Here is a 12,749-nt window from a genome sequence, read left to right on the forward strand (position 1 = left end):
CATCCCAATGAACAGCACAGAGATGAGGAACAACTTCACATCCGACATGATGACTGGAGGAAAGCAGCGCTAAAACCTCTTAAACACGCTCTAGAGCTGCGGGGCACGAGCGCTTCGCTCAGATGCTGTAAAACATACCGATACGTGCTCATGAAAACATATCCACAAATACAGAAGGCTTTCTATATGCATGATAAAAAACTTGAATGATTTGCCGCTGTACAGTAGTAACGTTAGCCTTAATTATTAAATATTATGATGTTCAGAGCTGATGCTGTTTGTTACAGATACACACGTGGTCAGAATTGAAGGTACCCTTGGTAAATATGATCAAAGAAGGCTGTGAAAATTAATCTGCATTGATTAATCTGCAAAGATCCTTTTGATCTTTTATTTAAAAAATTCACAAAAATCTAACCTTTCATTGGATAATAAGAATTTAAAATGGGGGGGAAATATCATTATGAAATAAATGTTTTTCTCTAATACACGGACAATTAACGGCACCCTATTATTCAATACTTTTTGAAACCTCCATTTGCCAAAATAGTATAGGAGTTTTCTCCTATAATGCCTGACGAGGTTAGAGAACACCTGACAAGAGATCATTCCTTCATCCAGAATCACTCCAGATCCTTCAGATTCCCAGCTTCTTCTCTTCAGTTCACCTCACTCATCTTCTACAGGGTTCAGGTCAGAGGACTGGAATGGCCAGCAGAAGCTTGGTTTTGTGCTCAGTCACCCATTTTTGTGTTGTTTTTGAGGTTTGTGTTTGGATTATTGTACGGTTGGAAGATCCAAACATGGCCCATTATAAGATTTCTAACAGAGTCAGTCACTTATTGATTTTTTATCTGTTGGTCTTTGATAGAATCCATGATGCCATGTGTCTGAACAAGATGTCCAGCAGCTCCAGCAGAAATATAGGCCCACAACATCACAAATACAGCAGTATATTTAACCGTGGACATGGTACTTTTTATGCCTGTTTGTACTAAACTCATCTGGTGGATTTGCTGCCAAAAATCTCTTTTTTTTTTTTTGAACAATTTTCTATTGACAATTATTATTAAAACATACAAAAGGAACATAAAAGAAATTAAAATAACATCAAGCATACTTCAGAGTGTATCATAGATTATACAGATAGCATAAATATAACCATAGAGAACCTTAAAAAGCTATAAAACCGTCAAACCATCCTGAAGTAATACTAGAGGAAAAAAAAAAAAAAAAAAAAATTATAAAACCCACCAAGCCAAAGCTCAAGACCAGCGTATAATAAAAAAGTTGAAACTCCTTCAGTTTAAGACAGCATGTTTTTTAGTTTCTCCAAAATCTGAGCCCAGAAACTGATGGAATCTTCCCTTGCCCCATGGATGCGTGCAGTGGACAACTCCATATATACAACATCCATAAAAGTGAGAACCCAGTGTCTCTTATTGAGCGAGTGTGGAGGTTTCCACCTCGTTGCAACCAACTTCTTGGCCGCTGTTAGCCCTGCTAAAAATACCCGCTTCTGAATTTTATGTGGAATATCAGATAGATCGTTTAAGATCAGAACAGAAGGGGAGGAAGGCACCGAAATATTAAGTAAGGTGGACAGATTCTCACCAACCATGTTCCAGAAGTTAGAGACCCCCGGGCATTCCCAAATCATATGAAAAAAATGTACCCAATTCACCCGTATTACAAAACGTACAATATGGATCAGGTTTCAGCTTCATACAATATAGTCTGCGCGGTGTCATGTAAGTCTTGTGGATAAAGTTGAAATGAATTTGTTGATGGTCCAGGTTCCTAGAAGCTTGGGATACCATAGACCAAACATGATCCCACTTAAAGTCCGGGGAGAGGTTCGGAATATCAGTTCGCCAAGAGGCATCCAGTGTCATAGGAGGAAATACTTTATCCAAAAAAAACCGGTATAACTTAGAAACTAAACCTCTCTTTCCTAGGGAACAACATAGTACTCTTAATAAAGGATGATCTTTCAGAGAGGCCGACCAAGGGACCCCATAAGTCTTCATGGCAGCCCTCAACTGTAAATAAAAGAAAAATGTAGAATTCTGTAGGTTGAATTGAGAGCGGAGTTCTTCAAAGCTAAATAGGCCCTTGTTACCCATAATATCACCCAGTGAATGAATCCCCTTATCATACCAATGCCTGCACTGACCGAAATGAATAGGATTCTTCCCAACGAGCAGTTTGTGATTATTAAAAATAGGAGAGTAGGGATTCCAGTTAGAGAGGATGCCACACGCTTTTTCCACCGTTCTCCAAACTGATATAGCGTAAGATATTAGGGGACCAAAGCGTATTTTACATTTATTTGAAGGTATATTGGCAAATAAAACTTCATTCAGTTTGAGCGGAAGCACTAAGTTTCTCTCCAGAGAAAGCCAAGAAATATCCTCTTCAGCATCATACCAGCTCATCAAGGGACGAAGCGCAAAAGCCCAATGATATAACTTAAAATTAGGAAGAGCAAGCCCACCAGAGAGTTTATTTCTCTGTAAAATAGAAATTCTAAGGCGTGGTCGTTTGCCGTTCCCAAAAAATCTCTTTTTTTAGTTTCATCTTTGTTTCATCTGACCATAGAAGCCAGTGCCGTTTGAAGTTCCAGTCGTGTCTGATAACTGAATATGCTGGAGATTGTTTTTGGATGAGCTAGGAGAATTTTTCTTGAAATCCTCCCAAACAACATCTGCTGATGTAGGGGCAGTTTGACAATTTTTTTTATTTTTTTTTTTAAAGGTTTTTTGACCCCGAGACTTTCTACAATTGTCCAGCTGTGGTGCTCGGAGAGTCTTTAGCCACTCAAACTCTCCTCCTCACCGTGCATTAGGACGATATAGACACACGTCCTCTTCCAGGCAGATTCATAACATTTTCTGTTGATTATTGCCCTGATGGTGGAAATGGGAATTTTCACTGCTCTAGCTCTTTTCTTAAAGCCACTTCACTAATTTGTGAAGCTCAATTATCTTTTGCTGCACATCAGAAATATATTCTTTGTTTTTTCTCATTGTGATGGATGATTAAGGGAATTTGGGCTTTGTTTTCCCTCCTATTTATATTTCAGTGAAACAGGAAGCCATGGCTGGATAATTTCATGTTCATAATCACCTTGGAGTGCTCAAAATTGTAAATATGAATGGGAATATACTTCAGAGATATTTTACTCGTAAGAATTTCTAGGGGTACCAATAATTTTGTCTAATGTGTTTTTGAGAAAATACTGGTCTGATTGGCTGGCAGGTATGCAGTAAAACCGCTTAATGCACAGGTAGTTCCAAGGGGAGTGGTGTGTGAACTCAGTAGTGTACACTCAGTAGTGAACACGCACCCGGGGAGCAGTTGGGGGTTCGGTGTCTTGCTCAAGGGCACCTCAGTCGTGGTATTGAGGGTGGAGAGAGCGCTGGACATTCCCTCCCCCCACCTACAATCCCTGCCAGCCCGAGACTAGTGTTGCTTTCGTCAACGAAAATTGTGACTAAATATCGTCGTCAACGAATCTTTATCACGTGACGAAAAGGAGATGCAACGTAAATGCTGGTCATGTGACGATGACGATAATTAAATATATAATGTAATATTGTTGACGAATAAAAATGAGACTAAATGTGTTTTACAAAATAAAAACTATGCTAAAATATCTCTTCATTTTCGTTGACTAAAACGAGACGAAAGAAATGTTATAACGTTATTTCGTCTTGTTTAGTCGCGCTATTATTTTTATTTTGCAGTATTTCTGTTTCCTGTGTCTCTTCTGGAGCTGCATCAGCAGACGCAGGTGACATCACTTCCTCAAGCCCCACTCGCCACATTATTTAGAAGACGACAATAAATATGTTAACATGTTTGGTTGGTAAAATAAATGTTGTAAATTCAAATCAGAGCGTCTTCCTTGTCTGGCATGGATGTATTCTTAAGTTTATAAGGTAACAATAATATAATAAGATAACCTTGTTTGAAATGGGTTTGGCTAAAAGCACATGTTGGTTTGGTCTATACTACTAGCGCAGTGGTGGGCCGTCAGGGGAAGCAGGGCCTTCTCTGCTGGCCCTATAAAAATACAATTGTGTGAAAAATGTTTTTATTGATTATTTAGGTATCATTTTCATTTGTGTAATGTGCACTAAATTGCCTATGATTAGTTTAGTTGAGGTTGAACTGGAATATCCTACATAAAGTCCGAGGCCAGCTCTACAGATAGTGCTACCCTTTTGTTGAAAGACGTCACATCTGATGTGTTACGAGCATTAGTGACAGAATCATCAGCCAATCAAATTTTGACGTTCAATGACGGCCCGCCCTCTGGGTCCAGCTACGTGCCCAGTACTACCCCCAGCGTTAGACCACCCCTTTAATCAGGGATTTCTAAGGTACGAACATGAAAGTAAAGGAAAAGAAAATGACAGCTGCAGTCATCGGCGCCTACACCAGATCTTGCTGCCGATCTACTAAAATCGTCTTTTTCAAGGCGCTCTTTTGCAGACAAAAGAGAATAACTGAGAAAGGAAGACCTACACCCAAAGTGCATTCGCTAACAAAGGCCAGCAAAGGTTTTATGCATTTCAACGATTGCAACTATGAGTGCTATCAGTGGCTAACAGCTAGCACCGAGCACAAGTTATTTTGTTGGCTGTGTTTACTTTTAAATCTGAGTAAAGTGGCATGGAATGGCAGACAGGTGAGTGCTTTATTATTTGATGAGTATTGTATCATGCACATTGTTATGGAGGTGTAGGTGGTGTGTGGATAATACTGTGGTGTGGTGTGTGGATGTCCAGCATTTGTACAGTTTTGCTGCTTCGTCATTTTAGAGTGATATGAATGTGCATAGTGACCCGTGTATTGGCAGATTACTTTTACTGACCATGTAGGGAAATTTACTCTGCATTTAACCCAACTCAATCTAGCCTACTATTAAAATAGTTGATCAGCCGTCATTGTTTGTTGAGAGCCTGTGTGCAGCATTATATGTGCATTATATGCATATAGCTGCGTTAGCTGTAACAGAGATGTGTGAGATGTGTACAGTTCAAGTTGAGCTTTATTGTCATTCCGCTACGTGTGGCGACATACAGTGGAATGAAATGTCGTGTCTCGCAGGACCACGGTGCTACATAAATACAGACATACAACAATGAAGTAAAAAACACTATAAACCTATACACAACTAACCTTGCTTACTGAAGGCCCTGACTAAAACCCCACGGTCTGCCACTGCTACTAGGTACTTATACTATATTGACTGGGTTAAATAGAATTACTAAAAGAGACTAAAATGCAATTTTCAGACTAAACTACACTAAATGTCATCAGTTTTTGTCAACTAAAACTAGACGAAAATAGTCATGGATAATTCTGACTAAAATCAGACTAAAATGCTCAGACTTTTAGTTGACTGAAACTAGACTAGACTAAAAAGAGTATGAATGTGACTAAAACTAATAAAAACTAAAATGACAGCTTTACACAAAGACTAGACTAAAACTCAAATTAAAACAGGCCGCCAAAAACAACACTAGCAGAGACTCGAACCCAGGACCTTCAGGTTACCAGTCCAACTCTATCCATGAGGCCACGACTGCCCGAGTCAGTTTCATGGATGCACACAAACACTCATATCACTCTCTCACACATGTATTTCAGATGTTTATGATTTATAAAGTATGTAAAACTGATATCTTACAGACGTCTGTCAGATGTTTGTACACAGCAGATGCTTTCCAGATCAAGTGATCTTTAACAGACGTCTTGAAGACGTACCTGTGCTATCTGGGGCTTGTTTAGAGAGAGAGAGTTTTGTTTTTATCCATCCGGTCAAATATTGTACTGCAAACATCGTTAACAGTTTTAAATGGTCAATGCTGGCAAATAACCAAGGTATAAGCGGGATAACGCATACATTAAACGATTTTAATGCCTCTACGTCATGTATTATCATTGTTTACATATATAACTAACACCTTACATTTCCAACCCCGAATTCAATTAATTAAAGTCAATTTCCCTGTGGACACATTATTATTTTTTTGGGCCCGTTATTAACTGTCGAAAGTTTTAGAGATTTTAACCGATAATTAGTATTAAACATTTTATTGATTATAGTGTGACTGATAATAGTTGGTTATTGTGGTTAATCAGTGTGAATGAAGCGATGAATCAGAAGAAACTGACCTGAAGGGGAAGAATAAGAGTCCACCGCAGACTTTTTAAACTGAGATTAAGAAGAACTCTTAATTATAAACGACTTTAAACAGCCCGGAGTTTCAATAACGGCCCCGAGTTTGAAAAAGAGCGCGACTCTGTAACCAGGGCAACGGTGACGTCGACGTCCAATCCCGCGCCGAATCCTGCTCGTCATCAAGCACTGATTGTAATTCCTGCTAATTCTTCACACATCGCTTTGGTTTTGTTCAGGAGACCTAGTTATCGCTGAAGTGTGTGTCTGGACTGATCTGGGAGGAGAAAGTGTTTGATTCTGAGAGAAAATCAAGTGTTCTGAGGAGAAGAAGACCACAGAACTTCATCTCGATCTGCGCTGGTAAGCAGCTGTTGTTGTAATTATTGTTTTTATCTTCATTTAAAGCGTGTCGATGATAAAAACTAGGCTCTGCAGAACTGAGATCCAAACACTTTTATAATAGTGTGCCTTTAATTCAGCAGTTCATGAAGAAATGCCATGAAATCAGTGATCTGCGACTAAAACCCACTGAAATCATCGTCAGCAAGTGCAGAAATCAGCAAAGCACTGCTAAACTGTGTGTATTCTGATAAAGGAATTAAAGGACATAAAGGTAAAATGATCAAATATGATCTGAATTGTAATATTAACATGATTTGTTTGGTCTTTCTGCCAGCTGATGGAACTCGAATCTGAAAACTAAACATGTTCTGTGAAACTCAAAGCTTTGTGTTCTTTACTAATTATTACTAGTATTCTTCAGTCATAGATTGACCATCAGCCACAAACCCTGAAGAACAGATGCCCGGATTAACTATAGCTCCAGGAAACATGGCACTCCTCTTCCATTTCAATCAGATATTCTTCATCATTTCTACCTCAGATATTATTCAGGACCAGGGCCCGTATTCATAAAGATTCTAAGAATCCTCTCAGAAAACTCTTAATTTAGCTTAAAAACTTTTACGTAGGAGTCTTAGCTTAAGAGCGATTCGGGACCGATCTGAGAGCAACTCTGAGTAAGGAAAAGACAAAAACTTTCATCTTAGTGAGGAGGCGGGGCTGACCCCGTTGCTATGTATGACACAATCTTTTGAAGACTGTGATTGGTTGGTTGTCAAGAAGGAAATAAAAGAGTGCTTTTAAGAGTAGGGTATATTATAAGCCTTCACTTTGAAATTACAGGCGGAATTTTTCCTCTCGCTCTTTCTCTCACACACACACACACACACACACATTATGTATATATATTCTTTATTTTTTATTTACGATGCTGTCATACTTACAGAGCCAGCGCCAGGGCACCTCCATCAGGGGGACATTTGAATTTCCAGGGGGGGCACAAATCACGTGTGTGTGTGTGTGTGTGTTGTGTGTGTGGGGGGGGGGGGGGGGGTGAGTCGCTGACGCTCGCTAAAGCATGCAATCGCTTTCTTATGTGCGCTGTTTTATTGGTTTCACTTTTGCTTTTTAAATCAATCACGTTCAGCAAGGAGGGGAGAGGATGGAAAGTGGGAGCACAGTAACTCGATTGGGGGGGGGGGGTGCATGGCCCGCGAATTAAAATGTTTAACCAATGCCAATCATTAAAAAGAGCTTGTCAGTAAAACTTCATAACGCCATTGGATCCTCAAGATCTCAGCTAAAGCTCGCAACTAGAGCCCTGCACTGGCCTCAAATTTAGGCCCTAGCCCGGCCCACGTCCGACAGCTTATCAGAATTACCGGCCCGAGTCCAACCCGAGTCCTTCTTTTTTTTTCCTTCTCCTAAAACAGTTTACTGTTTCGGCAATTAAAATTGTTCAGTCTTGTGTGTAATGGCAAAATTATCATATTTCGTTTTGTTATTTTATTAAGTTAATTTAGAAAAATGTTTGGAGCATTTTTGTTCGTTAAATAGCCTATAAGTTTGTTTTTTAAAGTAACGACCAAGCGGCCAGCTGCATGAGCTGATCATAACCTATGTTTGATCAATTTAGCCTTCTCATATCATCACGACGTGCCTAAAATAAAATCTATAGATATACTAAAACAGTTCAAGTATATAACAATGTTTAAACATTAAACCTGCACTATAATAATAATGTGCGCTAGCCAAGTTTGTGCGGCGAGTGGAAGCTAAAGCGTGCTCTGCAGGACATGGAGGCACCAGCAAACACATGGATTTATTTCAGTGGAAACAAATTAAAATAGCCTACGCCGTCATTTATTTATTTATTTATTGATAAAGGTAAGAGTAATACATCATTCGGACCTGTAAAGGGTCTACTTGTAGGCCTATTTGTGTGCACTCACAATACCAACAAAAGGCTTTTATAAAACAAAGAAAACAAACATGATGCGCTTTCTGCCGTCTTTAACAGGAGCGCTTCATAAAAATGAACCGAAGCTGAGCGAATACATGCCTCACAGACATGATACATATATCTATAGAAAGCTTTAAATGATCTCTTAACGAAATAAAAAAAATGAAATCAAAAACTCGTTTATTATCATTTTAATCATAATCAATAAAGATGCATTTCTCTCTAAAGGCGCGTCTAATGAGGAGACGGCGAGTCTGGATCAGCAACTTCATCCTTGCGACACAGACTGAGAAAACATTAGTTTAGTAGTAAATAATTCAAATATCTCCTTACTATTTCCCGCAGACACATTCATGGTTATGTTTGCTGGGGTTTTTCAGCAACATTAAACACCATCGAGCTGCTCTCAGTCGCGGCACGGTCTCGTGTTGTTTCCACCAGCGCAGCAATTTTTTTCATCGCCAATGGATAGATGTCTACAATATAAAATAAGGAGAAACCCAAAACAGGCCCGATGCCCGGCCCGCGTCTGAACTATGACGTGGAAATTGGCCCGAAGCCCGGCCCTAGATGCATAAAAAAGTCGGGGCCCGTCGGGCCAGGGCCGAAATGCAGGGCTCTACTCGTACCTCCACCCCGCCTCCTTTCAGATTGAGCGCCGCGCACAGCCTGGAGGAAACAGAGCTCCGCTTTTTCTCAATGCAAGGGTAAATAAATAATAACTGATGTTTGAATAGTACAAAGTTTTCTTTAATCAGCAGGCTCCTCCAGGGCGGGCACTAGTGACTCACAGGGCGGGCCAGGCCCCCCATTGCCCGCCCATGGCGCCGGGACTGGGGGGGGCACAAATCACGTTGTGTGTGTGTGTGTGTGTGTCGGGGGGGTGCAATCGCATTATGTGCGCTGTTTTATCGGTACTTTCGCTTTCAAAATCGATCGCGTTCAGCAAGGAGGGGAGAGGATGGAAAGTGGGGGGGCACAGTAACTCGTTTGGGCCCCTTGGCGCCGGCCCTGCATATTTACTGTGTTTTATAGGAAATGAACAGAGACATATAAGCCTAATAAGTGCTGTAACAGACCCAAATCATCACTGCTGCATAGTTGCATTTTTCCAGTTGTCAAATATGTTAATGTAGTGATTTCTGGCGCTATGGCAATTCTGCGCGGTGTCTGAGATGTTAGCATGTCTTTAATAAGATCAGTCACAAACATGATCCCTGCACGAACTAATGTGTAGTGTCTTATTAACTCACTGTCATGCATTGTGTGCAACACATTTCCCTCTTCATTTTCGTCCATTTTCTCCGCTGTTAAAGAAACTCTTAAAGCCTTTAAAAGTCCTCGTCCGTACTCCTAACAAGTTTGACCTTAAGACCTCTTTTAAGGGTTAAGATGCTTTCTGAATTACTTTTTTCTTTACTAGGATTTTTTCTTCAATTTTAAGAGTAAACGCCCACATTTCTAAGAATTTTCTTAGAATTTTGTCACTAGGAGCTACTTTTTGCATTAAAATTCTTCATGAATACAGGCCCTGGTCTTTATGATCAGTGTTGGGGGGGATGCATTACAAGTAACACAAGTTACATAATCAGATATAATAACACATTACTTTTTAATTTATAAGGAAATATCTGAGTTACTTTTTCAAATAATTAACAGCAGTTCCTGTGTTTCTGATGTATTGAGTGACAGCTCTGGTGTTGAGAGAAATCAGGAGTAAGTGCAGAGTGTTGTGTGTGAACATGATCTTACTGTAGTTCTAGACTAAATATCAACATGATCTTACTGTAGTTCTAGACTAAATATCAACATGATCTTACTGTAGTTCTAGACTAAATATCAACATGATCTTACTGTAGTTCTAGACTAAATATCAACATGATCTTACTGTAGTTCTAGACTAAATATCAACATGATCTTACTGTAGTTCTAGACTAAATATCAACATGATCTTACTGTAGTTCTAGACTAAATATCAACATGATCTTACTGTAGATCTAGACTAAATATCAACATGATCTTACTGTAGTTCTAGACTAAATATCAACATGATCTTACTGTAGTTCTAGACTAAATATCAACATGATCTTACTGTAGATCTAGACTAAATATCAACATGATCTTACTGTAGTTCTAGACTAAATATCAACATGATCTTACTGTAGTTCTAGACTAAATATCAACATGATCTTACTGTAGATCTAGACTAAATATCAACATGATCTTACTGTAGTTCTAGACTAAATATCAACATGATCTTACTGTAGTTCTAGACTAAATATCAACATGATCTTACTGTAGTTCTAGACTAAATATCAACATGATCTTACTGTAGTTCTAGACTAAATATCATCATGATCTTACTGTAGTTCTAGACTAAATATCAACATGATCTTACTGTAGTTCTAGACTAAATATCATCATGATCTTACTGTAGTTCTAGACTAAATATCAACATGATCTTACTGTAGTTCCAGACTAAATATCATCATGATCTTACTGTAGTTCTAGACTAAATATATCAACATGATCTTACTGTAGTTCTAGACTAAATATCAACATGATCTTACTGTAGTTCTAGACTAAATATCAACATGATCTTACTGTAGTTCTAGACTAAATATCAACATGATCTTACTGTAGTTCTAGACTAAATATCAACATGGTCTTACTGTAGTTCTAGACTAAATATCATCATGATCTTACTGTAGTTCTAGACTAAATATCAACATGATCTTACTGTAGTTCTAGACTAAATATCATCATGATCTTACTGTAGTTCTAGACTAAATATCAACATGATCTTACTGTAGTTCTATGATCTTACTGTAGTTCTAGACTAAATATCAACATGATCTTACTGTAGTTCTAGACTAAATATCATCATGATCTTACTGTAGTTCTAGACTAAATATCAACATGATCTTACTGTAGTTCTAGACTAAATATCAACATGATCTTACTGTAGTTCTAGACTAAATATCATCATGATCTTACTGTAGTTCCAGACTAAATATCAACATGATCTTACTGTAGTTCTAGACTAAATATCAACATGATCTTACTGTAGTTCTAGACTAAATATCTACATGATCTTACTGTAGTTCTAGACTAAATATCATCATGATCTTACTGTAGTTCTAGACTAAATATCATCATGATCTTACTGTAGTTCTAGACTAAATATCAACATGATCTTACTGTAGTTCTAGACTAAATATCAACATGATCTTACTGTAGTTTTAGACAAAATATCTACATGATCTTACTGTAGTTCTAGACTAAATATCATCATGATCTTACTGTAGTTCTAGACTAAATATCAACATGATCTTACTGTAGTTCTAGACTAAATATCATCATGATCTTACTGTAGTTCTAGACTAAATATCATCATGATCTTACTGTAGTTCTAGACTAAATATCATCATGATCTTACTGTAGTTCCAGACTAAATATCAACATGATCTTACTGTAGTTCTAGACTAAATATCAACATGATCTTACTGTAGTTCTAGACTAAATATCAACATGATCTTACTGTAGTTCTAGACTAAATATCAACATGATCTTACTGTATTTCTAGACTAAATATCTACATGATCTTACTGTAGTTCTAGACTAAATATCAACATGATCTTACTGTAGTTCTAGACTAAATATCAACATGATCTTACTGTAGTTCTAGACTAAATATCTACATGATCTTACTGTAGTTCTAGACTAAATATCAACATGATCTTACTGTAGTTCTAGACTAAATATCTACATGATCTTACTGTATATATTGATAATATCAACATTATTTACTCATCTCACCTGCACTAAAACACATTCAGTGTTCCTCATAATCAATAAAAACAGTCAAATGCAAACTCCGAATATAATTAAATATGTTAATAATTTAATTTACATTTCCTTCGGTCTTTGGTGTGAAAGGGCTTTTACATTTGCCAAAAATATAACTTTTTATATTAAAAACAAACAAACAAGCCCAGCCCAGATGAGAAAAAGTAACAATACATTACTTTACATAAAAAGTAACTAAAGCCCTATTCAGACGGCAGTTATTTCTCATAAGGACGTCTGTAAAAATAGATGTACATATCACCTTCGGATGGCAGTTTATTCACAGAGATCCTACGAACCCGGGAACACACTGCTCACGTGGCCAGTCACATGATTTATTCTTATTATTGTGTAAAATGGATTTAAAAATACTTATGTCAAATGGATTTTTATTATTCC

This window comes from Barbus barbus (genome assembly GCF_936440315.1).
Source record: "Barbus barbus genome assembly, chromosome: 29".
In the NCBI taxonomy this organism is placed as follows: domain Eukaryota; kingdom Metazoa; phylum Chordata; class Actinopteri; order Cypriniformes; family Cyprinidae; genus Barbus; species Barbus barbus.